The following is a 22,240-nucleotide window of genomic DNA, read 5'->3' as shown; positions in this document are numbered from 1 at the left end:
ATTGAGGAGAGAGCCAAAAATTAGTGAGATTGGAAAAAAGAAACACAGGAGAGAGAATCAATAGATCCCAAGTTGGGCAACGATCGATAAACTGATGGGCCCTCTAGGCAGACCAAGCAGCAGGGAAGGGACCATCGTGACGCCGGCTGTCTTACTCCTATTATGTCGGTCTGGGCCCTCTCTCCATTTCCTCTGCATCCTTCTGACTGCTATTCGATGAGTTTTATCGATTTTAAAGGAAAGGCATTGAAATGCCCAATGAAACCTCCTTTGCAGGCTCCCAGGTCCCTGTGGAAGTTGGGGTGCAGGAGTCTCTGGTGCGCCCTCCAGGTATCCCAGCCTGACTCCTGGACTCTGCCCTCATGGGTCCAGGGCAACAAGACCAAGCCAAACAGAAACGCAGCACCCCTTACACGGCTGAGAAGGGGAGCCAGCGGAGCCGCTCACCAACGGAGGAGCAGTAAAATGCGGCAGGTAGACAGGAGTATGATTACTGCAAAGAAGAATGAAATCCTATCATTTGCAGGAAAACGGATGGGCTGGAGGACATTAAAGCCAAACAGAGAGACGAGTATCACACATTCTGCCTCAAATGTGGAAGCCAAACGAGGCTGGCTTTTAAGCAGAGGAGGGATTTCTGAAGATGGGACTGGCACGTGGGGGAGGGGCAGGTGAAAGGAGATCAGCATCGTGGTCAGTGCCTGCCGGGTGTATGCGTGGAAACGGCACGCTGAACCCACTGGGATGCAGAGCTAATAAATGTTCATAGAAATATAAAGACTTCAAAAGGTAGCAGATCAGATTCAATAATATGTGAAAAGATAATATACAATAGCCCACTAGGGTTCACCCTAGGATGTAAGGCCAGTTTAACATTCAAAAAACCAATCATGTTCTCCATATTAATAAGCTAAGAGAAATCACCTCACTAGACACAGAAAAAGCATTTAGCAAAATCTAACATGCATTTCTGATAAGAAAAAAATTCTCAGCAACGTAGGAATAAAAGATTTTTCTGCAACATAATAAAAGCCATCTACAAAACCCTGCAGTTAACATCACCCTCCACAAAGAAAGACTGAACGTTTGTCCCCATTGTGGGAACGAGGCAAGGATGTCTGCTCTCAACGCTTATCCAACATCTCACTATGTCCAACACTCAGCACATGTAACAAGGGGGAAAAGGAGGAAGAAATAAAGGCATCTATACTGAAAAAAAAAAAAAAGAAGCAAAACCATTTTCGCTCACAGATGCTATGGCAATTTACATGGAAAATTCCATTGCATCTACAAAAACGTCCTGAAAATTAATAAGTGTATTTCTCAGGGCCATGGGATACATGGTCAATATTTAAAAGATCAATTGTGTTTCTGAACACCAGCAAGAAACAATAAAAATTGTATTGTGCACAGCAAGATAACCATAGTTAATAATATAGTGAACACTTCAAAACTGCCCAAAGAGTAGATTTAAAATGTCCTCACCAAAAACGTAATGATAAGGGGCGAGGTAAAGGATCTGTTCTTAGCTTTATTCAATCACATTGAAATTATTTGTCAATTAGAAATTTGAAGTTCTAACTTTAAAACAGTACTATGGGGCCTTCCCCTTCCAGGAAGACAAACAGGTGCCCTCCCTGTCCCTCCCACCAAGTGCATGGAGAAACCTGAGCACTGCTGTCCTCCTCCGCAGCCACAGGGGTGGGGCCAGGGCCCGTGGTTACCAAACTCCCCACCTGCTCGAGTCTCTTATGTGAAATGGTGCAGTGTTTGCACACCCTTCTGCGTGTGTGAAGTCATCCATCCCGAGATCACTTATATCTAATAGAATGCAAATGCTATGCAAATAGTTGTTACACTGTATCATTTAAGAAATTAAGATGAGAAAGAAGTCTGTGTTCCAGACAGACAAAACCTTTTACCATTTTAGATTCATGGTTCCTTGAATCTGCAGATAAAGAACACAGGGATCCAGAGGCTTGACTGTACAGAAAATCGACAGGACGACTCAACAGTGGAAAGAAGGAGGCACTCCACTAGAACCCTCGGGCCCCAGCAATGACAGGAAGTGATCCCCTGGGTCTTCTGTCTGCCATGGCCACAGAGAAGCACCAGCAAGCACGACCCCAAAACATCCCAATAGAGAGCCTGTACTCTCTCACCAAAGGCCCAAGAAAGAGGCAGACGGGTGAGTCAGAAAACCTCACTCCAGCCAAAGGAGTAGAAACCACGGCCCCCGCCTTCCAGCGCAGGCTGCAGGGGAGCCCGGCCTCCCCCTCCCACTACAGTAGCTGAGAAGGCCAACCGGGGACAGGAGTTGATCCCGACAACCTGCACTGACGCCCATCACCCCTTGCCCACATCATCAGGGACAGGGGAGCCAGCCTGACTTCCACCCATCCAGCCGTGACAAGTTTCCCTGCACCTCCTCATGGGGGGCCAGCTGGAGTGTCCTGACCCCCACCCTTACCCACACGGGGGCCTGGAGGCCAGAACTCCCACCCTGTCCAGCAGGCTATCACCCCCAAGGCACCGAGAGGCAGCTTGCCACCTGCCCTTCCACCCTCATGCAACAGTCATGCAGCTGCCAGGCACGAGAAGTGGTTTGAAGACCATCTGACTGTGTCTTGGAAAGATCAACACCCACCTGCCATAGGAACCACCATCCTACCCCCAAATATTGCCCCTCAATAAAGGGAAGTGGGTGTCCAGATGAAGAATGGCACAAAAACGTACTGAGCCGCTTCATTTGTAGCAGGCAGACCCCAGAACAACCTGAAGTCCGCGAACACCAGGAAGGATGGACACATTCTGGCATATTCACCCAACAAATGTCACCCAGGACAGAGATAGGAACATTGTCAGACACAGAAACATGGACAGATCTCAAAATAATTACACCAAGAGAAAGAGGCCAAACAAAAGGAGTACATACTGCAGGCTTCCTTTTTAAAAATCCAGTACCTATAATGACAGAAAGCAGATCAGCGGTTGCCTAGGAACCTGGGAGGGGGGAGGGGCGAGAGGGAGGAACTCCTGGGGGACACAGGCTGCTTCCGGGAGTGATGGATTTGTTCATTATCTTCATTCCCTTTGTTCATCCATATTGACTAGAACAAGAGGGTCTGGAACATTGATAAATTAAGTTGATTGCCTTCATTAGTTAAAAAAAAAATCCGGAAGATTAATTTTTCCTCTATCTGAATTTGAAAAATAAAAGTTATAAACGGACACATTTGGAGTAAAATATAAGATTTTATCACTTCACATACTTGAAAACCTTGCACTTATCTAAAAGGAGCCACTTTAACGAGCGGCACACACAGCCCTCTCTGCCTGGATCTGTGAGCTTCCTGCAGGTCCACAGGGCCGTCCAGAGACGGGGAGCTGCGTGGGAGCTAAAGTTCTCCCAGTCCAAGAAAACCCATTAACACCTTCACATGGAATAATCGGGGATGCATAATGGATCATGACTTCACATTTATTTTGATAAACGGTCCAATAACTCGGAGTTAAAATAAATAATTCATCCCCCTCTCCCCCTCAGCCCGCAGCTTGGAAGATATATCACATGCTGAAACCACGGTGCAATCTTCCGCAGGTCCTTTTACTGAATTTGAGTCTGGACAACACAGCTGGGAGGATTCGTAATGAGTGGCAGTCCCCCTCATGCTCACGTTTGCTGCACACTTGGATAAAAGCAGATTTGTGGCACAGCAGTGGCCCAGAGGTGACAGTGGAAGCTCTCTGTCCCTGCCAATTAAATGCCACCACTCTTCACTTCTGTCTACTCCAGGGGGACCTACTTGGATCACCCATTTTGGAAACATTGCCATGCAGCTAGATACAACACTCGAGATTCTACTTCTGTCTCCCTTTCCCGGAATTCAGCCCAAATGCACCAAAAATTGGGACAAAAACATCTCAGTCTCTGTTCTTTCAGTCCCGAGAAGCAAATTCAAAGAGCATTTCCATACGAGTCACAGAAGCACCCATCCTCTTAAGACAGTTTCCCTCTTGAGCAGAAAGTATTTGTTCATTAAGCCTTTTCTGCATTAAATTGATGAAACAAAAGGATGTTTCAAAAAGATTGTTTTTTTTAAAAAAAAGCTCTCAACTCTCTTAATATGGAGAAGAGCTAAACAAATTATATGTCATCAATAAAACACATTCAGCTCCTAACATATTCATCCTGCAAATATCTATTTGTCTCCTATTTTGTGCTGGTCACTTTGCCAGCACGGGTACACGACCATGAAGAAGAAAGAGTGTGGCCTCCATTCACACTGTCATGCCTGTCTTTGGCTGAGGACATCCCAGGGCGTGCAGAGGAGAGAGGCAATGAGGAAACCAAGTGCTGTCCAAAGGGCAGAGGCACAGGCACGTGCTGGGGGTTGGTGGGCAGACTTGCACCAAGCAGGGGATCAGGAAGGGCCAGGGAGGCGAGTCCAGCCAGGGTTTGAAGGAGGTGAGGAGAGAGCCGTGCAGATCCTGCAGCACCAGGGATTACTGGCAGAGGAAACGGCAAGGCAGGGTGCCGGTGGTGCCTGCAGAGGCTGTGGCAGGGAGGAGGGGTCCAGAGCAAAGGGGTCCAGATCACCAAAGACCTTGAGTGTGAGGATTTGGGTTCACTCTAACTGAAAGGAGAAGGTCGCTGAGGAGGTTTGAGCTGGGGAACTTGATAGAACTTAATAATTGTGGTCAATTACACGAAAGATAAGATTTACCACCTTCAACACATCCAAGTATCTGGATGGGTGGCATGGAGCCCACCTCGGAACTCTTCATCCCACAAAACTGAGCACTGGCTCCCCAGCCCATCCCCCCCCAGCTCCTCCACCCTGCCTGCTCTCTGTGTGTGCACTGGAGTCCTCCAGTGCCCACACCCGGGTGGAATCCGGTAGCAATTGTCCTTTTGTCCCCAGCTTATTTCCCTTAGCAAAATGTCCTCAAAGTTCATTTTTGATGGAGAAGTTGTCAGATGGCCTTCCTTTCTAAGGTGAATCCTTCTCCGCCTGTAGCTGGTCAGCGTTTTGCTTATCCATCCACCCAAGGATGGACACCTGGCTGTTTCCACTTTGGGCAGCTGTGGATAGCACTGTGGTGAACATGGTGTGCAAATGGCTTCTCCAGACCTTGCTCTCAGTCCTTCCTGTTGGGATAGCCAAAAGGGTGACTGCTGGCCATATGGTAATTCTATTTTTACTTTTTGTGGAAATGCTGTGTTCTTGCTGCAGTGTTTAGGGATGGGATAGGCTGTGAGTGGACGAGAAGGATAGTAGGGAGGTCACAGACGAGTCTGTCCTGCATGTGTTCTGCTTCCAGACCCCAGCATGGAAATCTGCACACAGGAACTTGCCTGGAGATTGCACTAGAGGGGAAGGACATGGTCAGGAGGGAAGAAAGGACATGCAGAGGAGCGGTCTGAACGGAAACGTGGTTACAGTGGGCCTCCTCTGATCCCACAGATTCTGAGGCTGACCAGGCACTGGAGCTTGCTGGCTCTAAGGTGCAGGTGTGACTGACACAGGCAGAGGACCATTCCCAGAGAGAGGCTACTGAGAGCCTTCAGCCCCCAGCTAGCTGTTCTACAGCTGAGGGATGTGGGCAGCCATTCTGAGGGGTGGGGGTCTGAGCACTGCACCTAACATCCACGGCAGAGGCTGCTGCAGTTGAGTTATAAGCACTGTTGAGCTTTTCAACTATTTTGAAGGTAGAGCAAAAAAACGTTGGCTGAAAAATTGGATATTTGATGTGAGAGGAAAAGGCTGCCAGGATGACTGAGAGATTTGGCCAAGCAGCCAGAAGGTCAAGGAGCCACCAACTGAGATGGAGAAGTCTGGGCAGGAGCAGGTTTAGGGTGGTGCTCAGCAGCTGGATTTAAGACAAAGTTCATGGGTGGCACCAAGCCGATATCCAAGGACAGGCTGAGCAGCCGGGTGGGTATCTAGGGGAAGGTTTCAGAGGAAAAGCCCAACTGCAGGGGTGGGGGGGAGATGAGAAGATAGAGGTATCCATGAGACTAGACCAAACAACACCATCAGGGAAATGCCCAGAGAGCAGAGGCCTGGGTCCTGGGGGTCCAGCTCAGAGGTGGGGGAACCCAGCACAGGAGAGAACAGGAAGAGATGCAGTGTGCTGGCCACCCTGTCCCTGTCCCTTCCAACTGTACTGTCCCTGCAAGGCTGTGCTGCTGTGCCCACCCCTGGGCCTCCTGGCCCATGGGGCTCAGCCCATCCTTCACACCTGTGCCCAGGTCACCCTTTCTTTGACTCCAACTCTCAATTGGTTTGGGCAGCAACATTCCCCCGCCAGCCCCTCAGGTCTAGGAGAGTAGCAGCTCTGGACCAGTTTTTCTCTGGGCACATCAATATCTCTATCCTATTACCCTCCTCTAAATTGCCCATTTACTGCTATGTCTCTTTAAAAATCCCCTGCCCAGAATTTCATCTGTATCTGCCAAGACCCTGACTAATGTATGTGATGTCCTAGAAGAAAAGTTAAAAAATTTAAATAAAAGGAACAGTTTGAAATTGAAAAAAATCAGTTATTTCAAGAGTTACTTGCCGTTTAAGAAGTGGAGTGAAAAATGACCATGGGATTTCACAGCATGGAAAACTGGTCGAGTTTATCAAGAGCAATTTCCTTAGAGAGTGGTGGCAAATGGATGCTCAGAATGTGTTTAAGAGAAAAAAAGGAAGAAAAGAATTGGAAAAAAAAAATCAAGAGTAGACCACTATTTTAAGGAGTAAAAAGCAGAGCCCTTTGGGGAGGGGAGAGTGAGCTGCTCCAGGGCTCTCCAGGGAGGAGCATTAGTGTGTTCCCAGGGGTATGAGGAGTGACCTAGAACAGTGGGAACAATGCAGCGAGCAGGGGGCAGTCACCACGGCCACGTCTTCACCAGGGGACACTGGGAGCCTCACTGTGCAGGAAAGGGGGTGCTGGCCCCGAGAGTGCTGGGAGCACATGTCTGTGCTGGGAAGAAGCCGAAGGCGCAGGTGCAGGTGGTGCTAGGCACAGAGGGTGGGAGGGAATAGTTTTGTTATCACTTCTATTTTTCAGCCTAGAAGGATTGGTGTCACCTGAAAGAGAAGGTGAGGGCAACTTCCCTGGAGGCTGTGGGGAGAGGGGGAGTGTGCACTTGATCAGGGAGCGAGAGCACCATGGGCCAGTGAGAGATGCAGGGGCCCAGGGACTACACTGGGGTCACCAGAGCCACCCCTTCAAAGTCAGGCCATAGTTGCTGGTCCTTCTGCTTTCTCCTGCCATGTTTAGCTACCTGGGTGGAGGCACAGTGCAAGGAAAATGTTTTCCTGCAGGTCTGGAGTTTTTCCAAGAAGGTGCTACAAAATGAGAAGGGGCAAGGGTGTCAGGAGGGTATGCAGTAAGAGAGCTGTGATGACTGCCCAGGGATCAGTGTGCCGGGGGAGTGTGGACAATGGTATCCACGTGTGATGTTAAGTACTAGAAGAAATGATCTTGAACACCGGTGGTGTATCAAGTATATGGCGCTCCAGCCAAGGCACAATGAAGGACACAAAAGAATTTTTATGCATACTCCTTACTGCCAACAGGGTTACATTCTGATGGGTGCGAGTGCATTTCTCAGGGTGCAGGAAGGGCCACTGGTTTTCTTTGCCAACTTCCCAAATGCAGGGAGCTCTGCCTACCATTTCCGATTCAAGACACTTCAAAGAAGCAAAGTGAGGTGTATCATGGTTCCATTTCACAGAGAGGAACTTCTAGCTTAATAAAGTGCTTTACATTGCCAAGATAACTCCATCAAGTGCCAACTCAGACTGCTGTAACAGAATACCACAGACTGGACACAGCAACAACAGATAGTTCTGGAGACTTGGAAGTCCAAGATCAAGGTGCTGGCTAATCTGCTTCCTGGTTAGGATTTTTTTCCCTGCTTGGAGATGGCCACTTTCTTGCTGTGTCCTTACCTGGCAGACATTTTGCTAGCTCTGTCTCTCTCTTTCTCCTTCTCTTTTTAAGGACATCAATTCTATCAGTTTCAGACCCTTATGATTTCACTTTCCCTTAATCACCTCCTAAAATCCCTATCACCAAATACAGTCACATGAGGTGTTAGAGCTCCAGCACGTGAATTTGGTAGGGGCACAACACAGTCTTCTGATCCCAAAATCACTTGCTCTTGTCATTTGGTCTCTGATAGACAAATTCAGAAAATATTTCTAGATGAAATTACAGATTCACTGGGCATGCATTGTTAGGCTGACCTCAACACACTCACAGTGCTTTAGTAATAGAAGCTATGTATGGTGCATTCCAACTCCAGCTCTATAACAAATGACGGCAATAGATTGAAAAGATTGATAAGTTCTACCAGCGATGTCCCTGTTATGGTAAATGAAAAAAACAAGCTTCCAATCATTTCCCTCACAGAAGCAGGAAATGGAAGGGTGCTTTTCAGGGCCAGGGAGAGTGACTATGGAGCTGATGGGTAGCCATGAAATTATGGTCACACAAGATGAGTACGTTCTGGAGATCTGCTCCAGACCTGTGTCTACGGCTGACAGTGCTGCCTTGTACACTTAATCTGTGACGGACCATTGTGACCCATGTTTAAGTGTTCTTATCACAAAACAAAAAAACCCCACAAAGGGGCCATAGGAGACTTTCGAAGGCAATGGATGTGTCTCCTTCCTTGACTGTGGTGGTGACATTGAGGGTGTTTGTCAGTGTCCAAACTCATGGCATGAAACACATTTTCTGTATCTAAATTATACCTCAAGTAGTTTTTAAAAAGCAAGCTCAAAACACAAGTATGGAATCATACCATTTGTTTTCAAAGGATGTGGGATTTCAGTTTGCAGAGGTTTATTCTCTCACCACTCTGGAGGCGGGAAGTCGCAGATCAAAGGTCAGCAGGGCTAGTCCCTTCTGGGGCCCCTCTCCTGGACTGCAGGTGACCTGTTCACCCCATGTCCTCACATGGTCCTCACTCTGGCCATGAATTTTTTTCCAATGTCCTCTTCTTCCGAGTCCAACAGATCCAAGTAGGGCTCACACTAATTAATGACCATTTCACTTAAATGCATCTAGAAAGAGCTATCTCAGAACACCTCCCCTTCTGAAGACCAGGGTTTCAAGGAGTCACAATCCAGCCTGTGAGAGTGCCATGAGTGTGAGTGTGTGTGTGTGTGTGTGTGTGTGTGTGTGAGTGTGAGTGTGTGGAAAACATGCAGGTGTGTTTGTAGACATGTAAAACAGCACTGGGAAAAGGTCACCAAAACAAAGAGCCTCTTGCTTGGGGAACTGGAATTTGAGATCAGGAAAACAGGGCATCCTTCTGTGGATTCCACCTAGGTTCCCATTCTTGATTCATTTTACAATAAAAAACTTCACTGCTATTGGAAGAACAAACTGTTTCCAAACAACATGGGGAGGAATGTGGAGCAAGGGCCATTTGGCACTTCGTTATGTAAATAAAGCCATAAGAACTCAGAGCTTCCCCAGGCCCACACCAAGCCCAGATGGCTGCTGTTGGCTGACACTAGATCAGGAGCACCCACAAACTCTGAGGGGACCCCCGACTTTCCCCTCTCTGGCCCTCATGTTTTCACTTGTAGAGTGAAGGGGGCTGTGTTGATGGGCAAGGTCTTCTCCATTGCTACATTCCATGGTCCCTGAGGTTGGGATGAGGAAGTGGGCAGGAAAGAACATTGGGTAGCCAGAGATGGCCGCCGTCATCCTCAGGGTGAGGCCTGTATTGCCCTGGGAATGTGAGGGTCCACCTTCCCTCTCTGGGTCCTCGTTAGTGTCAGTGGTTCCTGTCTCCACTCTGGATTTGCTAACCAGGCGTAACTTCACAGATGAATTCAAGGAGGGCTCTCTGAGTCTGCCCTTGCTTTCTCTTTTCTTCGTGAGAAGGCAAGTCTGGGGGTGGGTGAAGAGAAGAGGATAACACTGATATAGAAAGGATAGGGATGGGGGATGCGGAAAAGGGAGGAATTAGAGGACACTCGGGTTTGAATAAAAGGGCATGAATCCCCAAGAACAGTATGTGCCGATTTCTCTTCCATGGACCACAAGCTTGGTTTCAGCCAGAAATAGATCTCAATCTGGGCCTCTCTGCTTCCCTGTCCAGGCCTTGGGAAGTCACCCATTTTCTTAGCCTCAAGGTCCACACACACACGAAACGGAAAGACCAGTCCATGCCAGTCCATGCTCTGTGGGCTTGCGGAGGGGAGGGGCGGAGTGGCACAGGCCCTGCCTGGAGCAGGAGCAGGCCTGCGCGAGCCTCAAGCCAGGTGGTCCGGGAGAGCTTGTTGGCTCCTCATCAGTTTCTGCTTCCTTCTGAGGATGAGGCGGTTTCCCTGGGATGGACTTGAATAGGCAGAAGGAAGATGGAAGGCATTTCAGTTGCGAGGAGGCTGTAAACTCCAAGAAGAGCTTCATTCATTTTTCAGCAGCTTTTCATCCTAAAATATTTTACATACTTTGGTTAAAAAAAAGCCAAATTTGAAACCAACATAAAGAGTGTGAGGTGAGGGCTACTCTCCTGTTTCTTCTTCTTTTCTTTTTTGATGCAACTCTGGTAATTAAACACAGATCTTGAATAATGCAAACCTATAATTCATGCAAATTGATCCCTAATGAGATGGAAACAAGCCAGGTTTTAATTTGTTGAACTTGTGGGAGATACTATAATGAGTTGGAAAGAACAGATGCAAAAATGTGTCCTTTTTCACCTAAAGCGAGCCAGACATTTCCTTTCTATACTCAGTCTCATCATCTTTTAATGCCTGATAGGATTTCAAATTTCTTTGCTAAGGAGATGATCCTGCATCCCAGGTGCACTGAGCTACCTTCATGGGAATGTTAACGCTTTTCCCAGTTCCCCAGAGTTGTTCACATCATCAGTGACCTCACTTCCTAAGACTTCTGTGCCCTGGAAGAGAACTTGATCCATTAGTGGCACAGAGAACCAACGAATGCTCTAAATGAAACCTTAACCGAAGCCTTGAGTTTTTGGGTTTTTTTTTTTGGTAAATGGCTGGCAATTGCTTCTAAATATGGGGAAAAGAGCAAGGCACTGACAGACTCCACTCTGGTGTGATGCTAGAATCAAAGCCAACAGAGAGAGGCATTTCAAGCAAAAGAACCATGAAAGCAAAAATATGGACGCATTAGTATGCATGACTTGTTTAGCCCACCTTGACTAGGAGGGACTGTTCTGCTCTTTATACTGATTCTTCTCCCAGGTACACAGGAGGAGGTCCAACACCTCGAACTTCTCCATGAGCCCTTCTTCAGTTGTACTCCTCAGTGGCCCAAGTCTCTCTCCTTCACAGTAAATAGTTTTGTCTACTCTGAACAAAATAAGAAACCAGTATGGCTGCAACAGGCCAATTCATTTCTGGATGCATCCATCCCATTAGTTTCTTATTGCTCAATATGTGTTGATCTTTTATACACCTGTCAGTCGATATGTATCTATGTGTGTTAAGACCTTCCTAGGGCTGGCAGGAGTAGAGAGTAGAGGCAGCCCTTAGAGGTACTATAGATTTGGTTCCAGATCATTGCAATTGAGCAAATATCACAATAAAGCCAAGTCACATGTATTTTTTGTTTTCCTGGTACATATAAAAGTTATGTTTACAACATACTGAAGCCTATTAAGTGTACAAAAGCATTATGACTATAAAACAATCTATATGCTTTAATTTTTTTAAAATATATTATTGTTAAAAAATTCTCATGATCATCTAAGCCATTGGAAAAATGGTGCCAATAGCCCTGCTCATCACAAGGTTGCCACCAGCCTTCAAGCTGTGAAAAACCCATGTACAAAACACAATAGAGTGAAGTGCAATGAAATGAGGAATGCCTCTTTGGCCGTCTCTCCTTATCAGCGGTTTTGCTTTCTACAGTTTCAGTTACCCACAATCAACCTTGGTCTGAAAATATTAAATGGAAAATTCTAGAAATAAATAATTCATGAATTTTAAATTGCATACCATTCTGAGTATCATGACAAAATCTTGCACTGAGTTGTGATTTTTCGCTTTATGCAGTATATCCGCTCTTATATGCTACCCACCCACTGGTATCATACACAGTAGCTATCTCAGGTATCAGACCAACTGTTACAGTGCTATTGTGTTTGTGTTCAAGTAGCCCTTATTTTACTTAATAATGGCCCCAAAGTACAAGAGCAGTGATGCTGGAAATTTGAAGACACCAAAGGAAAGCTTCTAAAGTGCTTTTTCTAAATAAAAAAAGTGAAAGTACAAGAAGATATTTTGAGATAAAGAAAGATCACATCCACAAAACTTGTATTACACTGTATGGCTATAATGATGTTATTACTTACTGTTTTTTAATATTGTACTGTGCCTAATTTATAAATTAAACTTTATTGTAAGTATATATGTATAGGAAAATACAAGAAATATAGGGTTTGGTATTGTCCAAGGTTTTAGGCATCCATTAGTGTCTTGGAACATGGATAAAGTGACACAGAGCCAAGCATCATATATGGAGAAATCATCAGGAAATTCTCTTGGAGCACTATAATGAGAAGAGGTAAAGAAAGATCTTGAAGACTTAACAAAGGTTTTCATTTCTTATAAGAAAAAAACTGTATTTTATGGTAGCCCTAGCCTCAAAAAACAGGCAGATTTTCCGCAATTCAGGTTGTACATAAAATATTGTACCCCTGAAAAAGGATGAATTCCTTGCCCCCTGAGGTTAATAGCCGGGGTCAAGCAAAAAGGCTATTTTAAGATGAAATTAAAGAAAAATGACCTGAAATATTCTAATGCCAAATTACAGAACATATTTGCTTGGCCAAAGCTTAATCTATTTTGTCCCATTGACTATTAATAATAATCTAAGTTGAGAATAATTAAAATATTGGGCCTAACCACCCCATCTCATCATTGGAAATGTACAGAATTCTAAATATTGGTATCCAGAGTAGGCAGAAGAGATGTGGAGCATATAGTACAGGGGCAGGGAGACCCCAGTTGCTCCCATGAACCATGCATAACCATCACCCTCCAGGAGGCAAATTTACAAGTAAGGCTGGGGGAGTAGCTCAGTGGTAGAGCACTTGTCTAGTATGTGCAAGGTCCTGGGTTCAAACCCTAGCACCCCTGCAAAATTCAAGTAAACATGATGCCTTAATTTTAGGGGTATTATTGATAAGGATGAAGGAGGTACTACTAGACCTTCTTGTCTGGTAAGAAGATATAGCTTTGATGGTTCAGTAAAGGATATATTGATAACTTCAAAACATAGTCTGAATAAATGCTGCAAGTGTTCAAAGTGAAAGAGACACAGGAACCAGACTAATCTGTGCTTTATCAAAGGTATAAGCAGATGCTAAATAAAAGTACATAGAGGGAGATTTGCTTGCTTAGAGCTTTGCAGTGTAGTCACATATATATTTCAACAAAAGCTCAACCCACAAATACAAGCAAAGGCGCATTACCTACCAGCAGCACGCCAGTTCCATTACTAGACTGACTCTGTTCCTTTAATAAATGTCAGGGCCGAAAGCCGCTGCACTGATTCCCAAGTCCCCCCCTACCTAACCCTGTGTAGACCAGGATGAAAGTGCTCCCAGTTCACCATGCAGTGACAACAATGAGAAGATTTTTACAGAATGACACAACATTAATGTTATCCAGCTAAGAGCAATGGCAGATGTCCCAGCACAGGGGTCAGGAATGCTGAGGGCTCTGGAGCCAGTCTGGGCATAAATTCCAGCTGCACGACACAGTGGCCATATGGCCCGGGTTACATTGTGTAACCCTCTTGGCCTCCCTTTATTCATGTGTGAAATGCAGATGATAATAGTGATGTTACCATATCATTTTGTTTTAAGGACTAATAAAGGGCATAAAGATAATTGTCTATTCCTACATAATTTTCTTTAAACAGATAATTTATTACAATAACTTGTGAAGCAGTTAGAACAGTATCTGGCACGTTATAAGTATATATTAGTCAGCTTTACATCACTGTGTACAAAATACTTAATGAGAGAACATAGACGAGAAAAGTCTATCTGGGCTTGTGGTTTCAGAGGTTCAGTCTGTGACTGGCTGACTCCATCGCTCTGGGCCCAAGGGGAGGCAGAGCAACATGGCAGAAGTGTGTGGTGGAGGAAAACTGGCAGCTAGGAGGCAGGGAGAGGAGAAAGAATCAGAGGGACAAAATATAATCCCCAAGGGCAGGCCCCCAGTGACCTACTTCCTCCAGGTACACCTCACCTGCCTACAGTTACCCCCAGTTCAGCAGTCCTTTCAAATTACTAACCCATCAAATGGATTAATCCACTGACTCAGTTATAGCTCTCATAACCTAATCATTTCACTTGTGAATATTCCCATGTTGTCTATCTCATGAGCTTGTTGGGGGACACCTCATATTTGAACCATAACAAAGTGCTACATAAATTGTTAAATAAATAAAAATTCATTTAATCTTAGATTATGTTCCCACTGATTTTCTGGTGTTTGTGATCTCTTCTGAAATGCCCGTTTTAATAAATCATTAGACTTTTTGTGTTGATTTGGATTCGATATTCTCATCTGACAGAATATGCAACGGGTACCCAATCCAACGGTGGTTCTAGACCCTCCCCATCCATTTTTTTTGTTTTGTTTTCAACTTTCACTGAAATCTCCAAATTCGTAAAATACAAATTTGAATCAAGTCCCCATTTATAAGCAGAAAAGCTGATGTCTGTGGACATCAGGTGAGTCCACCCACTGTCAATCCTGAAGTCTGGGCTCTTACCCCACGGCCTCCTCCTCCCCGCCCAGCACTTTGCTTCCCGCTCACATGTTCCAGCTACCCTAGCCTGGCTTTTCTTCCTCACCTATTCCAAGCTCATTACGGATTCGGAGCTGACTCTGTTACTTTGGAGGAGAGCTAGACATTACCCATTTATCTTCCTGCCAGTACAGCCAATTTTTTAGATTAAGTTTTCATAAGAAAATCTGTTTCAGTGTGAATGATTTTAATAGAATGTACATGGAATTAAAATTGCAAAGGCTATGAAACCACAAGACCTTGTCTTATCCGTGAGGTCCCTGCGATCCATGGAGTTTGGGCTTATCCCACCAGAGGAGCAACTGGTGAAAAGGTGGAATTTTGGAGGAGGCCTTCATTTTTATGACCTCTGCAATTTTTAAGAGCCTTTAAAAATAAATAGATGCTTTCTTTGAATATTACATATTTCAACTTACATTAATTACACAGCAAATATGAAGCATACAATTAAAAATGTTAGCAAAGATTTCTCACTTCAAAAGGGAGTCACGGGAATCATAAGAGAAGCGTTTTACAACCAACAATATAATAAAAACAAGCCTCCTATTTTCTTTTTCCTCCAAAAATAATGGTGTGGCTAAATATAATCTGGATACCAATAGATGCATGCTAAAAAAATGTCCCCAGATATAGCATCCCAACTCAATTGAGCGTGTGTGCAGTCTATTGACTGTGCACCCTGACACTGGATGTATTATAGCTAGCCCGAGGTAGAAGCAAGTCATTAATCTCTACCAGCAAAGTAAAAATAGTTTCAGAGATTTTATTAAGTTTGGAATGGTGATACAATCTAAGCTATATGTGATAACTGACATAGGTCTTAAATAAGAATTCTGGTATTTTAGGTTGGGGGGCATAAGAAGGTAAGGATTATATTTCTCAACAATGTTTCCTAGAGCAATGTCTCTATAAAGTACAAACTCTGGCACGTCCAAGAGTCCTTAAGCAGAAAGAAGGTGCGGATGGTCTTGGTCTCCTTCAACAAGACTGAGCCAGTTGCAGATCTACCATCTGGATCTGCAGTCAAGAACCTGTTGTGCTTGTAAAACAGGAAAGCAATCCCATTTTTCTTATTTTTAGTGACTAACAGTGGGTTATAATAATAGAATGTTCTGCTTCATTTATCAGCCTAAAGGGGAGTTTGTTATGCACAACAGTAGCTTGTGTTTCCGAAGGAAAGATATCAGGAATGTCACCAGTGGGAGAGTTGGTAGCAGGAATCCCACTAGAGGTCAACACGGGTATAGAGCATGCAGCAGGACTCTGTGCCTTTGTCGTGTTGGCAGGACAGCAGACACAGCTACCCTCCACACACAGCAGCCTGCAGCCTGCTCTCCCCAAACACTCTGGCATTGTTCAAAAGACCAAGATTCCAGGGCTATTTATCACTTAGGGACCTGGATGACTTGGGAAATAAAGCAAAATTCTTCTTTATGCCAAAGCCCCACGAATCACTAAGAATATGGGCATTGGGACTGAAGTGGTGAACTAGCTCCAGGCCTAGGCCTTCTTGTGCCCTCCAGATAACATAGGCACAGGCAGTCTGCTCTGCTCTTCTTCTGTTCATACCACAGAATTGGCCCTGTAATTTAGCTGCTTTATCATTAACCAGAATGCTTATTCACTGGACAGTTAGGATCTGACCTGCTGCAAGAACACCATGGCCTTGGGGTCTTCGGAGGCTTTACCTATTGTATCCTTGGTGTAAAAACACTGTCCACCAAGCCGTCTGCTCCCTGTGGTGAAGCCTCTGAGCCCTCCCTTAACCCTCCCTGCACCACATGCTGCCATGCCAAAGCCGCCTCTGTGCAGACTGAAGCAGCCACAGTGATGCCCAGGGCTACCTCCCCTGAGAAGACACACCTGCACACAGGTAAAGTGCACCGTAGCCTGGCTCACCCAAACCCAGCCCTTCCTCAGTCCAGAAGCTGGGCAGGTGCAGGTCCAAAAGGCAATGGTAAATGCAGTTGCATGGTGGTGTAAGGACCCTGTGCTCAGCACAAGCTGCGTCTGTGATGGATTCTTTCACAATGCAATTCCACCAAAATACTCAGTCTGGAGTCAACATGGCCTTAGAATCAGAGACATAATATTCAGGTTCCAATTTTTTTCTCTTTCTAGCTTTCTGTCCTTGAGCAGTTACTATACTTTTTGCAGCTTTGGTTTTCTCTTGGTGCCATTGTTAGGGCTGTTTTCCTCAGCTTCTCCTTCCCCTTCTCTTCCTCTGTGGCTGTTGTCCAAATGCAATGTTTTTGCATCACATCTGGCATACGTGACTGCCCACCAATGAACACCAATGCAGGGGACATGCTCAATCAGGTAGACCAGATGACTCATGCTGTGATGCCAGTCAGCATCTTTGCTCACCCTTGCTCTTTCCAAGAGTGGCTCTGGTGGCAGAGATAGAGGTCATGCGTGGGTTCAAAACCAGGGACATGTGCTTAGACAGGTTGCTACCCAAGTTATGGATACACTTGCTGATAACCCAAGCCACAGCTGAGTCCAGCATGGGTGATTTCCTGCAGAGATGAGCCCACCACCTAGCAGCAGATGGACATATTAAACCCAGTTCATCATGGCAGATGCAGTGATTTACCATCACAGAAAAGCATTCATATTCTGGTCAGGATGTTCCTATCCTATACACTATGCTTCCACTGACTCTCGCTGCTTGTGGACTTGCACAAGCTTTCATTCATTCCCACAGTGCAGCATTTTTGGGCTTAGAACTTCATCACCAAAGAATAAAAAAAAAATGGGCTCCTGATCATTGCACTTCCTGGTCTACCTAACACCTATAGCAGCTATAACCAGCTAGACAGGTACAATGTCTTACCGAAGCCTGAAAAATGGCACTAACTAGGATAGAACCTTATAAAGTTAGGACCCTGTATAGGATCTATTTTTGAGCTAGTGAGCAAAATATAATGTTGTTTCTTCCAAAGCCATGTACACAGATCCAGAAAAGGAAGACTGTTCCATCACTATCACACCTGATAATCCACTGGCGAATTTGTACTTCCTGTCTCGAAACTTTGGGTGTCGATGAGGTAGAGGATTTAGATCCCAGGAGAAGAACTCTTTCATTATGGGACACAAAATTGGTCTAATTAAACCGGAAGCTGAAATCACCACCTGGCTATTTTGGGCTCCTCATGTCATAAAACCCCAGGCAGAGATGGGATTTCCATTATGACTAGGATGATTGATTTAAACACCACAGGGAAATTGCTGGCTGCTGCAGAATGGGACAGGGAAGATGAGGTGGCATCTGGGAGTCAGTGGGCACTCATTAGAGTGTCTCTACCCAATAGTAAGCACCAGCGACAGCATACAGCGACCCACCAGAAGTCAGGCCTCAAGCCAGGAATGCAGCTCTAACCACACTAGGGGGAAAAACTGGTGTGCTTAAATACCAGTGTTGATAACGTTAACACCATTTTCCCCCATCACAAGACCCTGGTCGAGAGGCTGGCTGAGGATAAAAGTACCAGGAAATGATGGAAGAAGGAAGTAACAATATCTACCCTGGCCTCACCACCAGGCCATATAATGGGAACTGGAGACATGCATGTGAATAAATGGCTTCTTTATAATCCTATGCCTCCATTCTGCATAAAGAGCACTGTTGATGCTTCACCTCAAAATGTAGATCATATATGATTGATGGGAAGATCCTTGACGTCGGCATCATTGACCTGTGATATTTCACGTTGCCGTGGTTGACACTGTATATCCTTGCTGGCTAGGCAGATGCATATGAGTTCAGAGGGCTGTCAATGGGTAAAAGAAAGAGAATGACAGAGAATAATGGACTGTGGCTCTCTTGGATCTGAGTCCCCTTAAGTGTGTTCCTTGCTCTCCCCTGTCCTGCCTTTATCAAAGAGGCTGCCCCCAGGAGGCTGGCGTTCACCTGTGTTCACCCAGACAGAAGTACTGGTAAGGCCATGGGACTGAACTTCTCTTCTATGTGGCCAGGCAGTGTTTCCATGGCAGCTTCATCCTCACTCAGATACCCTACCTGGGGGGGGGGCTGTCTTTGGTGGTCCCCACTGTCATCAAAGAACACTGGCCTTGATCCAGGAACAGCACCTCTTCATTTTGTCTCTCCAGAACAATGAAGGTAGAAGATTTCTACTGTTATTAAATCTGGGCTGGCTGAACATCCCTTATTGATTTATTGGCTTTTGTAATCACCTCTGTAAATGTCCCCTACATTAAATTCTCTTTCTGAAACATCCGGAAAAGGGACAGGGATGTAGCTCAGAGGTAGAATACTTGCCTACCATGCAAGTAGACCCTGGTTCAACCCCTAGAACCACCCCCCCCCAAAAAAAAAGATTTATTAAAATACTTGGAATGACAACTGCTTTTCAGATTTTGTTCCATCTGATTCACTGTCTTTTTGAGTTGCTATAAAATGCCATCAGTAATATACGAATGTGCCCAGCCCAGTGCCAGGCATCCAGACAACCTACTGCGTGGCAGCTAAGACTAATTGCTTAGAGGTGAAGACCAGCCTGCACAGATCTGAAACTGGCTCTAGCACTTACCACACGGCTGGCCATATGGAACAAGCACTTTAGAAGTTCTGGGTCTCATTTTCCAAATCTGCAAAATCAGATAACAGTAAAACCTACTCAAAGAGGTTCTGTCTTAACTGGATTCATTCCAGGTAAAAAATGGGCCCAATAAACCTGAGTCACTTTCACTAGGTATAATTTCTAAAAATCAAGTGATAAAATTTCAATGGAGTAGGGAATGAGAAATTAAAGTCTTTGAAGACCCAGTTATTATTAGAATCACTATTAGAATCACAGGATTCCAAAAACTAAATACTTCTTTTTCAAATTGGCTCAAGAGGTAAGATGTATTACCTTACATAAACTGAGAGAATTCAGTTTTGAGCCTCTCCTCCATTCTAGAAGTACAGAGAGGGTAAAAACAAGTGTGTTCACATGTACCTACATGTCTTCCATCACCCAGGGTCAGCAGGGAGGGCACCTGTGTCAGGCTGGTCCCCGCTCAGCTATCACCTCTAGTGGACAGCTTAGACCCGAGTCAGGAGCTGGTAGATTGGATGTGTAGTTCTGGCCCTCAGATGTTGAGAGGAGGTTAAGAACACTCTGAATTTAATTGCACTTATCTATAAATAGGCAATAATACCTGCTGACAGTTTGTCATACAGTGAAATGGAATTTTTGCTTATTATAAGGTATCTGCAAATTATGAAAGGGATTTCAGGTTGTTCACCAATAAAAAGCAGAAGTGGAGGAACAGTCCAAAACACTTGGGAAACATGGCTCTAGCTCCTTCAACATTCAAAATAATCCTGTGGCTTGGCTTCATTATTTAGATCCTCTGGAAGAGGAAACAGATTCACAGAGAAATTCACCATCTTGTCCAAGACTGTTAGTAGCTCTGTCTTTGAACCTAGAGCTCCAGTTAGCAGCCATGGTCCTCTCGACCATTTAGCAGATAGGGCGATGGGGTAGACCGTTTTTGTCAGAGGCCTGCACAAGACGGGAACATCACCACGAGGAGAGAGAGCACTGTGAAGGTAGCTCAGGGTCTGGCAGGAAGGCAGGGAGATGAAAAAAATCTCACGGGCTGCCTTAAACTCATTCTCAATAGCTTCTCAGTCCACAAGAGAGTTTTCAACAAAGCAACTCCTGAGTGAAATTCAACTTATTGAGAAAAATGGTAAAGGGCTGGAGTCTGTACCAACCCATGCAGAGTAATTAAATCGACCCACAGACATTTGCAGGTGTGCGTGAAGAGGACCACGGTAAAACAATGTTAAGATGTGGCAACATGGGGCTGGGCACTGAGCCCACCCAAGGTCTGGCTTTGGAGAGTCAGGCATTTGGGAGTCCCTAGGTCCCATAATGTTCAAAGAGAACCTACAGCAGTGTAGGAATGACCGTGCCCTCAGATGCCAGGCGACCCAGGGCGGGTTCATCCATCTCTGTGCAAAGGTTCTTCATCTATAATCTGGGACACTCCTGCTGTGTCTGTGCCACATGTTGATGAGAACACAACAGGTGGAATCCCAGTGGTGGATCCATTGTATGCACGTGCTTGCAAAATGTTTCCAAATACATCATTCCAGTTGGATCTCACTTCAATTTAACATTATTAATAAAAATTGATAGTTACTGAAAATTTTACAATGGACCAAGGCACAACGGTAGTAAGCATTTTCATCTGTTTTTCTCATTTACTTCTCAAAATAACTCCATTTGACAGATGAGGATACTGAGGCAAATTAGGGACTAACTTGTCTAAGGCCTCCCACCTCATACCAGTTGGGCACAGATCCAGAAAATGAGCTTCCAGGAGACCCTGATGGGTTGCCAAGGCAGGTACAAAAGCCCCAGCCCTTGATGAAAGGGGGACTCTAAAGCTTGGGAGACAGAGTGCTTGGCAAAGCCAACCAGACCCCGTTGCCCGGGGCAAACATCAGACATGTGTGGCAAGGTTTTTTCTGCAGCACCCAGACAGATTGCTCCCCTCCTGATACATCTGCACCTGGCTGCCTTGCCTGACAAGTGCCACACTGGAGTGGGCATCGGTGTGTGGGAGGAGCCCCAGCTCCCTCCGCCCGACCCTATACTGCCCAGTCATTTGCGTTTCAAACCAGGCAGGCCTACTTCTATTTTATATTGGTCAGAGCAGGAAAGATACCCATTGTTTAATTTCTACCGATGTGCTCAGCCTTTAACTCCTGATCACTGTCTGAAGACAGAGCTGGCATTTGAGAAGAGCCTAGGGAAGGGCCCCGGAAGAACTCAGAGACCAGCAATGCCCGTTTTATGGCACTGTCATGAGACGAGATCCAAGCGAGTGTGCAGGAGGTGGATGTGCTGCCACGGCCCAGGGGAAGGGTGTGCTGGGCCTAGGACATTCCCTAGGAAGTTTGAATTTGATCCCCAAGGGATGCAGATTCCTGCAAGGGTGTGAGTGGACGAGGGGCCCACTTAGAACAGGATTCAAAGAAAATGCTAGCAGCCTTGGGGCTGCATTTCATCAAGGGAAGAGGAACAACAGGCAGCAGGCTGCTGAGCGGACGGATAAGAGGCGCCGCGCCAGGGCCACAGGAGCAGGGAAAATCAGCAGAAGTCACTGTTCACCCCTGGGCTGCACAGCACCCGTCATCTGCCCCTTCTGAGGCGGGAGACTACTAGAGCGCGTGAATAACAGATGGAGTCCTGTGTGGATGATGGAGATGAGGAGGAGCACCTCCACAGCGTACTTAAGTGAACATTTCATGGCTGAGCACCACTAGAGGCTGAGCAGGGGGCTCCGGCTAGGTTCCCTGGGTGACTTTTAGTGGCAGTGGTGGCAGAGGGGAGGGAGATGGGTTTTCTAATGATGTTGCTGAAAGCGGGGCATGATGTCTGGGGGGTCCACTGGGGAGACC

The sequence above is a fragment of the Urocitellus parryii genome, chromosome 12 (assembly GCF_045843805.1).
Source record: "Urocitellus parryii isolate mUroPar1 chromosome 12, mUroPar1.hap1, whole genome shotgun sequence".
In the NCBI taxonomy this organism is placed as follows: domain Eukaryota; kingdom Metazoa; phylum Chordata; class Mammalia; order Rodentia; family Sciuridae; genus Urocitellus; species Urocitellus parryii.
Note: the sequence above shows the minus strand (reverse complement) of the source record.